General features: G+C 39.6%; 1 protein-coding gene across 31 annotated transcripts in view; it reads right to left on the reverse strand.

Moving 5' to 3' along the window:
• Positions 1 to 15,761, reverse strand: part of SOX5 (SRY-box transcription factor 5) — a 607,791-nt gene that overhangs the window by 257,148 nt on the left and 334,882 nt on the right. For 5 of the 31 annotated variants that reach the window (XM_085570331.1, XM_085570316.1, XM_085570325.1 and 2 more), the window contains one exon: positions 13,532 to 13,597. The exons of the other annotated variants lie outside the window; for them this stretch is intronic. The gene's annotated coding sequence lies outside the window, so the exon portion shown is untranslated. The remainder of the gene's footprint in view (positions 1 to 13,531; positions 13,598 to 15,761) is intronic. 31 annotated transcript variants of the gene reach the window in all.

Below are 15,761 nucleotides of genomic sequence, written 5' to 3' on the forward strand. Positions count from 1 at the left end.
ATAAGAGATAAGAATGTTTAACAGCCTTTATAAAATGCCCTGCAGGCTTGGATTTTCCCTTTTTAAAAGGAAACATTCTATTGCGGCTTTCATTACTTACTTGTATCATTGCTTTACCCAGTGGGTTTGTGTGCATTGACACTTCAGTGATGACAAAAATTAAGTTCTCTCATCGCTACTGCATTTTGAAACTGCAAAACTAAGTTTCACAGAATCAGAGAATATTCTGAGTGGGAAGGGACCCACAAGGTTCATTGAGTCAAACTCTCTTGGAAGTTCCTACATGGAGTCCTGTGAATAGATTGTAACAGTGGGGTTTTTTTTAAACCTAATGACTATATTTACATTAAAATCTAGTCAACCCTCTTTTCTGGGCAGTGATAATTGAAACAAAACAACAAAACAAGCCAACCAAAAAAAAACCAAAAAAAAAAAAAAAAAAAAAAAAAACCACCCCCCAAAAAACCCCAACCAACAAACAAAAAAACCCAAGCCAAAAACCCCCATAACAAACAAAAACCCCTACACCCAGCAATTAGCTGTACAATGTCACTGCATCCTTTTCACTCGTGTCCTACTTCTCTGGTTGGCATTTTCAGCAGTCTGTAAACCCCTTCCTTGTAAAAGGGCTCATCAGATGTGCAAAGATTTTTACCTTTCTCCTCTCTTTTCCCTCATCCTCCATCTCCATGCTTGCTTTACAGGGGATGATCAGAAAGTGCAGCTGTTACCAAGCTGCTGACTTCACTCTACCTCCTTCCCACCACACATGATATGAATATAAAGCACAAGACAGATTTTAAAATATATTAAAGTGCAAAAAACATAGTTTGCCTTGCTGCTAAGAGAATTTAAAATATGCTTCAAATATTAAGATACCCATAGATTTCTGAAAATCTGACTGGGAGCCCATCTCTATCTCCAAGCACCTTCACAGCTCTATAAACCTCATCTTACTCCTTTTTTGTACCCAATTTATGAGCAAACATTCTATACTTGGACTACCCTTTTCATCATCCTTAAAAGCACTTACAAATACTAATTACTCTTCACATATCCCTTCTCCTGTGAAGTAAATAAGGATTATTATCCACTCTGAAGTAAATACAGATTACTCACTCCTTTTTCCAGTCTGAGGATACACAGAAGGGGACCTTAACACAAAGTAAAGAGGAACTACTGAAGCACAGACTAAGATACAGAAGTCCTCTATCCCATGCTCAGACTGTGACAATCTAAATCTCACCCATCCATTTGTAAATTATACTCTCAGCCCAACTGTTCCTCTCTGCTGGCTGATGATCAAATATTTAATGCATGCCATAAAATGAAAATATGAACTCTACAGCAGTGCCTCTTATTTGTCATGCCCCATTACTTAGACAGGGTGGTAACGTGTTCACGTGACAGTTTTCAATTTTATTATAGTCTCTATTTGCTCACTTACTTAAGATGTTTAAAGAAGAGTTGTATGGATTATCGGGCAGTCTGAAAAGTTCAGTTCAGAGCTCTTCAAACATATTCATTTTCATCTTATTAGCACAAGTAAAGTAAAAGCCTTAGGCAGGTAATTTACCATCCAGTTTATCCAAAGGGACTTCTAAAGGAAAAGTCAACCTTTGTAAATTGTTGGTGATAATCTCCAAATTGATCATTAATTATCAGCTGCTACTAAGCCTTTCTTCCATCAGCAGCACTGCGAAAATAATAGATGTCTCAGAAAATCTACCATTGTTGTCACTGCCACCTGTGCAGTCAACCCTTATTAAACCCAGAAAAGTTCCAGGGCAGGCAGCTGCCTTGCTCAGGGAATTCTGTCCAGGCACTGCATTTTCCAGGCAGCTGAAAAATTAGTTATCCACCAAAAGTAAAGCATTTCTTATTAAAGTTATACTTTACATTCTTTACTTCCCATGTATAGTGGCAGCCACAAACAATTTAAACCCATTAAAGTGTGCTTAATAAAGAGTACACTGTTTTGTACTGCCAAACCCTAGCTGACATACATAAACTTCATCTTTCCCTCTACAGTTCTATGACTTTCTTCTACTGCAAGTCAATGCTTACAATCTAACAGCAAAAATTTGAAAAGATCATTCCAGACTTTGTCTGTGAAAATGAACTCTGGAACAGACCAAGTGTTCACTATCTCAGGTCCACATCACACAGAATCAGAGCAGGGCAAGAATTTGCATGTCAAAATCCAGTTCAGCCTTGATGCAAATATATTGACAACTGCTGAGTATATACACTACATACACTAAACACAGCCCTCAGAATTTTGGGAAATACTGTGACCAGGGTACAACACCTGACATTCCACAGCTCCTACTTTAATCCCCTTTAATGGACAGTTACAGCTAACTTTCCTGCAGCAGCCATGGATGTCACACACCTCTCACCTTTATTGGGAACAAACACACCTGGCAAACCATACTTTAAAAAACAATCAGGATCCTAAAGAGGACCACAATAAACTGTGAATCTGACAAGCATTTAATCGTGTATTGTCATATCATAGTGAAAAGGAAGCAAAGAATTAATATTAGAGGGAAGATAAAGGCAGGAATGAATTTTTTTAGAAATATAGTATCTGGAAATAGCATCCAGAAAAGGCTGCATGGTTACAAAGTACATCAGTTTACTTTAGCTTGAAGATGGTCTACAGGCAAAAATACCCTAAAACAGGTGATCTTCCACCACCATGGGTTGTAGGTGTAAGACAGAAGCAGCTGAAGTCTTTTACACCTGAAAATGGCAGTTCCAGCAGCACTGCAACATATTTCTCTGGTTTTGTAAAAACTGAAATACAGGCTAGTTCTATAGCTGGGCAACTACATCATCTTGAAAACAAACACACACACACAGAGTAGAAGAGTTTTGTTCACATTTAAAAGACTGATTGCTCACTGGGTTCATGACCTCTGTCCATTGGCAACGACTCCACACTGAGTCCTGATAATTACAAATGCAATGGGATTATAGTCATAAAGATGGAAATGCACAACAGTACCACAGCTGAAAGAAGAACCATCCCTTAAATATAGTTTTGCTCAGATTCTCTCGAATTCAAGTAACTTAGGTTTACAGTTGCAGCCCAGGAGCTTTTAAACATATATGAAATTTCTAGCTCAAAGGACAGGAAGCCTGAAATGGAATAGAAACTTAAAGACAGATGAGACACAAATCTGGTAAAAAAGAAGGGAATAGACTTGTATTTTTATCAGTGAGATGGTTCCAGGAATCGGGCTGCTGCTCTTACAGGAGATTGAGCTAGAAATACTTTAATCTTGAGTAAAGAAAACAAAGGAATCCATCCAAACTCTAAAGGTATGCTTCTGTTCTGGACAGGAGTAATGTCAAATGGCACCACCTCACTGAGCAGTCCTGAGCACTGGATAAACTGAGAGCCAGAGAACTGCCTGACTGACATATCCTGGGTTAAACTTCCAGGACTGAAAACAAAAAAAAAACCAAACCCACACTCACAAGTGCAAGTAAAACACAGTTTAGGGAGAGAAAATAAATCCTGTCATGTGATTTACAGGTAATTATTTTCAGGAGAACTACACCAAGACTCTCAATGTATGTTTAATATAGGAAACAAGATTTGTCATCAGCAAATAATTTAATAATCCAGTTACATGAGCAGTAACAATTCCTGGGCTGGTAATGAACCCTAGGATATCAAAGTTGTCATCTTTTAAAAAGGATCTTGGTTGATTTTTTGTACATGAGTAGTCCTAATTAATTCAATTGTGCCCTCAGTGTGTTTAGTGCCTGTCTAGGTAGGGGAGAAGAGAGTCTTGCAAAGGTCTCTCTGAGGATTGAGTGAGCTTTGAAATTCTAACTTGGGCCACGTTATATGAAATAGAATCCAGCCTGCTTGCCAGGAAGCAATAAAAGAGAACTCAGTGAGCCTGCTCAAGTGAATACATCTTAGCAGAATCAGGGCCCACTCGAGCCACAAGGGAGGAGAAACTTAAATAAAGCATTTCAGTATAACCATTCTTTCAGCAGTTCTTAGTCTGTATTAGCAGCTAACATCTGAGGAAAGGAAAGGTTTGCTGCTTGGCAATGGTGTGGTGTTAATGTAACACAATCTGTTAAATGAAAAAGCAAAATTAATTCCAATTTGGTGTCTTCACATTTCACACTCCAGAGACTCTCATGGACTGAATGAAAGACAAGAAGGAGAAGAGAAAATTTAGTGATTTTTTTTTAAAAATTAATTGTCTATATTTTTGCATTTCACCTAATTAAGTCAAGAGGCAATCTGAAGAGAAAATATGAAAGGTCTCCTATTTTTATAGGTATTTCTCCCCATGTGGCCTAAGAAATGTTTGCCCATCTTTCACTGCCTACTCCCCCTCTTCCCCTTGTCCTCTCCACAATTCAGATGTTTAGCTTTACTTCAACCTCACAGCAAGGAATGGATTAAGCAGAATTACTTACTGCTATGCCAATTAGGGATGAATTAATTACAATTTTGCCTCTTGTCCCTCTAAGGTTGCAAGTTTGTCTACCAAGCCCAACGTGAATGCAGTGAAGAGCTGCAAACACGCAGGAGTCTGCAGAAACCAACTTTTCCTCCTGACCTATTCAAGCCTCTCACTACACTGGGGTAACTCAATGTGAGTTTTTTCTCTCCAGGCAAAAGCACAGCTGAGCTGCTGTGCTCCTTGGGACTTCAATTCCCAGGACTGTAAAGGGGGGCAGCAATAATACAGATTTTTCAGAGGCACTGTGCGAGTTAATATTTGTAAAGCACCTTGAGGCCAAAGCACATGGGGCACAACAGAAGTACAAAGCATTTACCATCATCAAAATAAACTGGGGCATGTTCCAAGCCGACTGTTCCTGGTGAAGTCTCCCTGGACCTCCACTCAGGACATTTTTGGTTTCCAGAGTTACATGTATGCACTGTCCAAACCAAAAAACTGGAAAGCCACACAAAACTTTTCTTCCTCAGCAGCCCAATTTCTCCTTATTTATTTTTTTTCTGAAAAAATCCTTCACCATACCACCCACATTCATTCACTTCCAGGCTAATTATACATTGAAAGACAACCAGCATCAAGATGATGATAGCTTACAGTGTCAAGGGAAGGCCTAGTCAAATAAACAGGATAATTTCCCTTGGTCTCACTTTTTTCCACTTGGTGATGAATCTCAAAACCTCTACGGCCATACCCCTTAAAAAGACTAAGACAATCTTTGTTTCTCTCTTTTTTGCTACCCCTATATACTTCCAGCAGCACCCTCCCCCACCTACAAATTGCTAACTAAACCTTCCCCTTCACCCTGGTTAAAGAACAAAATGAAGCCACCACTTAAAAATAACCCAAAAGAATAAAAAATAATCCAAGAGCAAGAGCCCAGTATTGTGTCACCTTCCAGCCAAAATTCCAAAAGTGGGACAGAAAGCAGGTAGCTGTGTTTCTCACACCAGCTCACCCATGTAAGCAGTCCCACCCCATCCCCTCTTCGCTCCTGTGTCAATTCCTTCTTCCATTCCCTTTTCATTTCTCAGCAAGACCATGGATGCTCCAAGGAGAAGCATTCCATAGCTCAAGGCCAGGCTGGATGCTGCCCTGAGCAACCAGACCTAGTGGGTGCCATCCCTTTCTTTCAATGTGGGGTGGGAACAAGAGGAACTTTTAGGTGCCTTCCAACCCAAACCATTCTGTGATTCTGTGAGGCCAAATGACCTCAAAGAGTTAAAACCTCCTTTTGACTTTAGCAGGATGCCTAACCCTGCAAAGATCTCAGCACTTCCAGCTGCCACTGATTCCAACAGAAACTTCAGACATTTAATTTTTAGCTGTACAACATAAATTACAAATACCTCCTTTTTGATTGATCTGTGGTGATTTTCTAGAGACCCACACCTTCTCAGTCTAATTGTTCTGCTGTGCTAGTCTGGTATTACCTATGACATGATGAAAGGACATTGCTGTACAAACAGGACATGAACCCAAATATCACTTTCTTCACAGAATAAATGTAATGCTACATGTTTGGTCAAATCACTATATAAAGTGGTAAAGGAGGCACACTGAAAAAGTACCTCATGGACTTGATTATAACACATTTAGAGATTTTTTCAATAGAATTGTTCTGAGATTGTGGTTTCTTAACATACCAAAAAGTTCCACTATGTATATAAAGGAAAATATTTTAGTTCAGTTCTCTGCCATTATTTGTTCCAGTCTGTTTTTCACATCTATATAGCTTATTGACACAGCTATATGAGTAATAACATGTATCATGCCTCTTTCAGTACACAACTCACATAAAGAAGAATAGGGTAGTTCAGCCAAATTACTAATTATGAAGGGTATATTTTCAAAAAACAGAAATCAATTGCACATCACAGTCACTGACTGTGGTCATTCATTACATCTCTGCTGTAGATCCTGCTCTGCTTTATAGGAGACATGTCATTACCAAGAGGCAGTAAGAAAATACTGCAGAAGTTTTAGCTCTCTGAATGATAAATATGGTAGTGTTTCAGAACGTACAACATAAAAGATGAAAAAAGTCACACAAAAAAAAGGAAGAGGGAGCAAGGAACAGTGCTGGTTTGCTGGTTCAGTGACATACTGTTCCAATGCAGCTCTTCTAGCACCTTTTCCTCACACAAACACTCCTAACTAAGCACTTAGAGATTCTGACTGGATTATCGGAACACCATGGAAGACTCCAAATGCAGATGAAGCAGAGTTTTAGAACTGAAATACTCACACATCTAGTCGACATATAAAATTTTCAAAGTAGTACATTTAAAGTAATTTTAAAAACCTAGGATGTTCAATTGCCCTGGCTGTAATCTGTTGCTTTAATTGTCTACCCTTAGTAAACTAAAAAAAAAAAAAAATCCATAAAAGGTCCAAGCTTTCAGACTTAGTAATGTCCACTGCCTTAAAATCAAGCACAAACAAAAACAGGTTGTGCAAACAGAGAGGAAATAAAAACAAAAAAACAAAAAGTCAAAAATAATTTCAAATCTCTCAAGTCAGCATACCTGGGGAACCCTGGAGTTCAACCTGTCCAGTTGAAGCGTGTCAAGTGACAGCATGAATCTCCTCTTGTTTGCTTTTCTTTTTTACCTCCAGACTAGATATTGAGAGGAATGAGTCTGTGGTCCTCTTGCCTCTATCTACTTGGACATCCTTCAGTGACTACACTGCATAACTTGCTAGGTGTTAACCATGTCTCATTCCTTACTCTACAACAGCAGCAGCTACCTTCTTTATCTTTTAGGTAATATTGCCTATACTTCACAGGACAAAATAAAAGCATGCCTTCTAATTTGGATTATTAGCCATGTGAATGTGCATCCTGCTACCCACTGAATTAAAAAGTAACAGGGATACTAAAAAAACCTGGACAAGTCCACACCAAAAGAAACACAAACAATAACAAAAAAACCCTAAACTATACTTAAATGGCCCAAAATCTGTTCTTTAACTGATATCATGTACACCCATTTCAGTGTTTCACAATTGCTTCTTCATTCCTGAAATGTGAAATCATTCCAAGGGGACTCCAAGCTTTGCTGTATTTTCCATGTTTCACTTCAATAAAATATTACAAATACGTTACCATGTAGCTGGGAATTTTTTCTGCAATCATCACAACAAAGCAATGTTTTCATAATATTGCCACAAACCACATCTATTACCTCATACAAGAGCACAGTGTTTTGGCAATGCAGTGCAAGTAGTAGGAACAACCTCACCATCATCTTCCAAAATAGTTCTTTGAACACATTTCCAAAAAACAGTAGCAACAAAAGCCCTGCCATTCATTCCTTCCCTCCCCCTCCACGGTGGATGGGAGGAAAGCACTGACACAAACACTGCCCTCTCCCATCTCTGTTATTTAGAGGCTCTGGACCACAGATAAGTCACTCTGGAGTCAACAGGAAGCATTCCAAAACCTGGAGAAACTGCATACATCATTAAACCTGAGCACTCCAGAATGAAGTTTAAGAAAAGCAGACTGTTTAATCTTCCTGTCTCACGTGTCTTAACCACGTCATAGTGAGGGTTAGGGAAACACTTAAATTATGTCAAATATGTAAGCAGTGCCTCGTTTTAATGTGAAAATGACACTGAAAATTACAGCAGAAAAAATTGAAGATGAGGTGAAAATTCTTTTGCTCGTGGCCTGATGCTTTTAGCAAGTCCAAAACCTCCAGAACTTCAAAAGAATCAAAGTCACTCAAAGCCTAACAGAGCTGGCATTTATTTATGTGTTCAATCTACTATACTCCTTCCCAGACTTTACCCAAAATGGTTTCAAGCAACTTACTGTTAATAAGGATTAAACCTACTTAACAGAAGTATTTCCAGAGATCACATCACTATCAGGCCTGATTACCAGCCCTTGAAGTCTACAGCAGCAAGGCTCCACTCCTCATATACTCTAAATATGACTATATATTTGTATTCTGGATTCCTTCTCAGTGAGAACCAGTGCATGCAAAATAAATTCCACAATCCCACATCTTGTATACAAAGGGCATCACACATATCCTGTGATTTAAGCTATTCTCCTGAAATTATCTTAGTCTCACACAATCACACTTCAAATACCCCATATGTCCACTTTGTTTATCCCTCCTTTGAAAAGCTAATAAATGTAATACTTAGATGCAACTGCATTTCATCTAGAAACAATTATCTGCAGTACTTTGTGCCAGGAAAAGCATCAATAGGCATCGTTAACTACACTTCCACTTTATTTTCTTCCCCTCTAATGGGCCAAATCCAACACCCAAGCGAAGTCAATGAGAGCCTCACAATTGTTTTCAGTGAGAGCTGGACAGAGCCCCACGGTGGCACATGAATGTGAGGTTTGTGCAAGGAGGCCGAGTGACAAGCACAGCCTCTGTTTATTCACACCACGATACTGCAAAGGGAGAGGAAGAACAAACTTCCCGGGATGTTCCCACTACCCAGAGCTGCTGAAGAGCCAGCAATAAAAGCTTTGGAGGTGGAAACAAACACTGCTCTCTGGACTTACTCAGTCCTTGTTCTCCTTTCTAAAGCTGTCCATAAGAGCTGAAAACTGGACTGACACAGGCAGCTGGTAAAATCAAACATTTACTTGTTACTCTCCCCTAGGTGTTTCTAAAATTAAAAACACAATACAAGACCCACCCTTGGTGCTACACAGAGCCTCCTATTCACCCAGGCTGTTTTCATCTCAAAGGGAAAAACAAGTAATCTGCACAATAGTTCTCAGTTACAATGTACCTGTCTTGCTTTACTGAACTCTACCTGATACAGGGTTTTAAAATGGTAGACAATTTATTTCGGGCACTCACTGTGATGTTTCACACAGATAAAAATAAGGAGAGGGGGAAAAAAACGAGCTCTTGTTTTTCCCTAAAATATCCATGGAAAGAGTATATTTCCAAAGCGCCTGGATACATCAGCCAAACTATTAAAAGCCCCCAAAAGTACCCCATAATTTTAAAAAGACTCTCAAGTGCTTTGTACTTATTTGCTCCCATGCAATGTTTGCCCAAACAATTTTTTATTTCTTTATGAAAATCATGTACTCTTCCCACATACACGCTCATGCCTTCCTCCTGCTTTCAGCGTTAAATGTAACACCAGAATCTTTGAAAGTGCAGATGTTATGTTGTGGGAGATAAGAATCCTGCTCACTTCTGGTGAGCAGCAGAAATCACTCTGGGAAAGGTTCAGCTGGCAGGCATAAAACAGGTGACAAAACCAGAGAAGGGCTTGCGTGGCTGGCATGTGGTCACCTCGTGCATGGGGCAGTGATTGTTTGGGGACATCAGTGGCCACCAGGTGATCCAAAAGCTGACTGGGTAAAAGGATGCGTGAACAGCGACACTGCAGTGGCAGGCAGCCAAATGCATGCTTGTTTTGGGTTAAGTTTAGATCATAAAATGGCTTGCTTTGTTGCAATAAATTATCTTCCTCAAAGAAAGAGGTCCGCATGTCTTTGTTCCCCATTGCTACATTATGAAGTCTTTTAAAGCTAGGAGACAACTTTTTCCTGGAGACTTTCAAATCTCTATCTGTCTAGGGCTTCCAGGAAGGCACAAGATGCATGTAATGCTCCAAGGGATTCCCAAAGTCCTGCAATGACACGTGCCTGACCTTGCCTTCCCTCGCACACTGGAGCTACACAGTCAAGCACCGGCAAGTTGATATTCCATTGCCACTTGGCACCTGTATATTGCAAAGGCCACTTTTATTTGGCATTATAAAAAGACAGGCCACAAGGAGGGTTGAAGTCCAACCATTAAACCTGGTTATTCGTACCCAGGTTTAATGCAGATGCAGCTGTAACCTGATGGTAACACCAAACTTGCTGAAAATCACAAGAGCATCCTCCTCTGAAAACCATCCTCTATCCATCGCCAGCTTTCCACAGGTCGGAGGGCTAAACTTAGTGGAAAGGGTGATGGAATGCAGCAGTTTCCTTAAAACCAACACCAAGAGACAACCAGAATTTTAGTGGTAGAAGTGAAAGAAGAAATGAAAAAGAAAAAAGAAGAAGGGAGAGGGCAAGACATTTGCCCATCTCATATTTAGAGCACAGAGGAAATTTAGCCTTAACAGTGTAAATCAAATTAAACATTTCAGGGGTCTGGCTTTAACAGCTGCCATTTTAATAAAAAGGGGGACAATTGGAAGGCTGTTTAGAAACTGTAGCTGCATTCTCCTACCCTCTGCCTCCTCCTTCTCCCAACCCTTCCTTCCACACCAACTGCTATCTCTAATTTACCTTGCCATGCAGTCACTCCAGAAATCCCTCCCAACCACAGAGGACTGAAGGAATCTACAGAAAATAAACTGACAATAAATACGACTATATTACCTAAAGGGAGGAGGGGAAGCAACGAAAATTACCGAACTGTTGACATTGGTCAAGGAAACTTTCCCCTCTAAAATTTCAAAGAACATGAATGCTGAGCAGCAAAAGTCTCATTATGAATTCACTCAAAACTGGTTTTTTTACAGAGCTCCTTCTCCCCCATCCCAGAATACAGGAGCCCATTCTTGTGCAATCATTAGTGCTCAACGGCAGATAGGCTGCTATTTCCCATTCCTGAAAAAACCCATTTTATGGAACGCAATGTGAAGAACTGCTTCATTAATCAGATGGTCAAGCAGCTCCAGTAGAGCTGCTACAGGGAGGCATGGTGACACCGTGGTGGGAGAACTGGCTTTCTTTCCATCTGGATCATCACTGAAAGGGCTTCAGAACTTCCTTAAACTTAACAGGTTTATTGTTTTAATCCCTACCTGGGAGAATAACAGGACTCATCATATAAACGTAGAAAGAAAGTGTGACTGCATGTGGGGAGAAGGTAAAAGGGAAGCAGCTGAGGAAGAGAAAAGATTAGTATAATATAGAAGACTGCAAGTCTATCTTCTTGCTGGCACTGAAAACATTAGTACTGTTAATTTCACACACATTTTTTAAAAGAGTCAAATTTTTGTTGTCCACACATCATGATTCAACTAAAACCATGCAGAAGCTTTTAAGTTTCCAATATTATCTGTCTTTCAGCGTCTCAGATCTTCTCCACAAAAAGCCAGGCTCAGGCTAATAAAATGTAATAGTTTAAAGCAGCACTTTCTTAAGACCCTGTAACATACAGAAAATGAAATCTTTATTAAAATGATAACATAAATATCAATCAGTCCTTTTATTCACCCTATTGACATCTTGGAAGCAAACAATCCAGCCCTACTTATAAATCAGAAGTACATTTACTGAGGAAAGCATCCAGAAACATTATGAACTGACATAAGCAGCTCTCCAGGCACAGCAGCAAGGAACCCTCAGCCCTGTCCAAAGGTGTTAACAATGCAGGACTAATGTGACACGGCACTAAATGGATGGCCAAACACAGAGGCTTTGTCACACACAGGAGGTTGCATTTTTGCCATCTTTTTCCAAACATGCACCTAAGGGAAAATACTATCAAGCCCTTTCAAAGAAAGGCTTTCAAAGAAGAAAAGGAAAGAAGACACTGTTTTGTCCTGCATATTTTCAGGACAACTGCTAACAAAGAGTGAAAGCTCCACAGATTATTTATTTTTCTCTTACGGTGGATTTTCCTCTGTTTAACTTAAGGGTAAAACATGAACTAGTCGGAGTACCAAATTACCACATACCCAAGTCTCCTCACTTTCAAAATTTATTTTATACAGCTATATATTCCATAAATAGGGTTTTACCAAAGGTTTTAGTCAGTCTCATTCATTCTCAACCTTTAAACAGATGAACTGGATCAAAATGATTGTATTATATTCGTGTAATTTATAGCATCAACTTTACTTTCCACCACTGCACCACTAAAGGAAGACCGTGGTCCTGATCTAAAGCTGTAAATTCCGATCAAATGGGAAAGTGTTAAATTCAGAAGAGCTTTTGGTCCATTAACTTCCATGCTGATTTGACACGCTCTGCAGTGCTTGGGCAACAGACTCTGCCATACAGCGTATTCCTAAGCAAACAGTGCTTTGTGTCATAAACCATCTGGGGTGTCAGTTCCAAGGGCCACTCATCTAGGCTCCTCTGATACACTTGGAAATGCCGAGATGCAGAACAGAAATTTTTCCTCACTACAAAATATCTTTTGCAAGGGTAAGGGAGATGCTACCATCAGAGAAATGATGGCAGACGCAAAATTTTGGCTAAGGGTGTTGTTTTCGTTATTCCACCGAAGAAAACCACTGGACAAACAAGCTTTCTGAAACACTGGAATTTTTCTAAGGTGCCAGTGAAAGTGATACCCTTCATAATCTGGACAGTGCTCCCTTTCATATCAGAGCCTATAGCTGCAAAGCTAAGTGCCAAGCAGATGGTTGAAATCTGTTTTGTATAAGAAGTGTGTGCGCACACGCATTTTTTTTGTATTCATATTCAGGCCTAGGTTCTAGCCATCAAAACACTGGCACTGAAGCAATCATTAGCTGCACTTTAGACAACTGGCAACTAAGGTATTCACAGTTCTCCACAAAATGTTCAGTTAATACCTCCCAGATGTATAACTAAGGCAAAAGACCATCTTCTTAAACTGGTATCAGTGCTTTGGATGGCCTTTCAATAGACTGTACATGTATGTAAAAAGCTATTGTATTTATCTCCTTTTTAAAAGAATGCTCTGTTACGCTCTAAGTGTTTATAGCAGCTTTTAAAAACACAGGCTTCCGTATCAAATTCGACCCAAATACAACAGCAGAAACTCCATTCATCTTGTTTTCATCTTTCTAAGAAACATCTAGCAGGAAATTCTGTAGGCAATTTTAAGAGAAAGACTTTGTCTTTCTTATCTGATAACTATTTAGCTTATTTTAAAAGTAAATATAAGATAGGTTCAGCTGCTCTAGTGGAATCAGTTCCAGACAAGATGAACCTGTTCCTGCTACCCTGGACAACTCATGCATGTCACCTCAGCTGCAGCAACCTCAGTCAATTTCTACGTGGGTTGCTTATTACCACAAACAGCAAAACCAGAAATGCTTACCAGCATGGGGCTCTGCTGTCTGCCTGGCCTTCTCATGGAATCAGTGAACAGGTGACAATAATTTGCCTGGTGACAAATTAACAAGTTAACACTTTTGAAAACTGGGGTTATCAAACAAATGTATATTTGGAAGAAGGCATTTCTGTGCAGCAGTCTCTCTATAGGCCTTGGTAGCCACAACTAGGAATTAGTACCTTGAGAAACACACAGTTTCAAAACAAAGATTGATTTTCTGTGCAATGCCAAGTCCACTAAGGGCCAGATGTTAGCTCTGGCATCATTCAGGTAAATTTTCATCATGGCCATTCAGATCATTCTAATGTGCCAGGCATACTTGCTGTTTAGGAGAAAAAGATAGTTAACCTGTTGTCAAAGCACAGCAACACAGAACTCCCGAAATCCCCAGATTTGCTGAAGCCTAGAGAAATCCCTCCTGATGCTTTGGAAACTCTGGTGACATGGCAACTCATGGATGTTTGCTGCAGGTTAAGGAAACTCAGAATGCTGCTCCTCACAAGTCATATTTTCATGCCATCATGAAGGACTGGGGTGAGGAATACCAGCCTTTCTCATGGAGTTCAGCAGGACGTTAATTAATTAGGCCTACGTTTTTAGGACCGGACACTGAACTCCAGTGCTACCGAGTCCAAACACTCAGAATGAATGGGCACGTTTTTAAAGGATGCCTTGACTGGCCCTATCACAAAACAGGTCTTTGTGAACACACTGCTGAAAAACTATGACTGAAGCACTATGAAACTGGCCTGATCATAATCCATTATCTTGAAAATAATGTCACTCTTAAAAAGCTCATCAAAGAGAATAACTTAACATCTTAGTCATGATATTCAAAGGCAACAGAGATCAAATCCACCCATGACTACCTTGGTTTACACACATTTTTTCAACAGTGTGTAGTAAAGCTTGCAACACACAGCCTAGATGTAAAGGCTACCTGCAGACCTCAGCACTTCAGCTCTAAAGAGAGTGCAGTTGGAAACAAGGAAAAAAATTCACTAAAACAGATTAGAACTTTTGACACGAATAAGAAAATAATTCCTCCCCTTTAACATAACCCTGTATCATTTCAGGTCTCATTTAAAAAGCAGATGTCAAACATTCGGGGAAGAATTCACAATACATTTTGTGTTCTGCAGTGGGGTCTTTTGCTTTTAGTCTGGTTGGTTGGTTGGCTCACTGTGGCTGCCTACATTGCCACTTCCAGAAGAATCTGCTCCTCACATCAATACTCTTCACACGAACAATTTTTTCCTGGACTCACCTCGTGCCTGGTCCTTAGGTTATAAAACATATGATAGCTCTGGTACGTATGGCTGAAGATGTTAGCTGTTCCCCAGGACCAAAGTTTACCTGTTCGTAGCACACACAGTTTCCCAACTACTGCTTAAACACAGCAGGTACTGCTGCCTGATCCAGCTATCCAAACTTGCCCCCAGGTAAGGAGCTGGCTTAGAAGCAACTCTGATAACTGGAGGGTCTACAAACAGTATTCCCTCCCAGCCCTCAATTATACAACTGTGGCTGCAAACATTTCTTTAATTTATTTTATTAATTATACTCCACAGTCCCTATTTTACATACTTAAGCGATTTGAATACTATAGTTCATCTTGCTAGAATGAGACCTTTAGAAATTATAATTGGACAGAGAGAAGTCTGTAATTTGCAGTTCTTATGATCTCAAGAAGTGAAAAGGAGGGTGTCTCGAGGTTAAAAAACAGGACTCCCAGTCAGCATTGCTACTTTTTAAACTCGCACATGCAAAAAATTTTGTGACAGCATTCCTCCATTTACTCATGTATAGGTTAATCTCGCTTCTCAATTTAAAAAGCACAGAAATCTTCATGATTTGTATATCAATGCTTTCCAAATGCTCTGAATTCCTAATCAAAAGACTTCACAGGAAGTATGAATCTATTATTAATAATATCAGTACTTCTAACAGTAAAGCAACTTCTCCATACATGCATCTGGAAAAAAAAAAAAAAAAAAAAACAGAAAGAGAATACCCATACACATATATTGCTCAATTTATAAATTGTTAAGCATGGCTTCAGGACTGGAATCTTATTCATGAACCATACTAGTGATCTCTTACCTACTCCCTGTTTCTGAATTTTCCCCATACAAAGACACATTTATATTACTCTAAGCACAAAGGCTGCTCTGTGGAATGGAAAGAAACCTTCTTTTTTTGTGTTTGTACAGTG

This window comes from Lonchura striata, chromosome 1A (assembly GCF_050655825.1).
Source record: "Lonchura striata isolate lonStrDom1 chromosome 1A, ASM5065582v1, whole genome shotgun sequence".
NCBI classification, from domain to species: domain Eukaryota; kingdom Metazoa; phylum Chordata; class Aves; order Passeriformes; family Estrildidae; genus Lonchura; species Lonchura striata.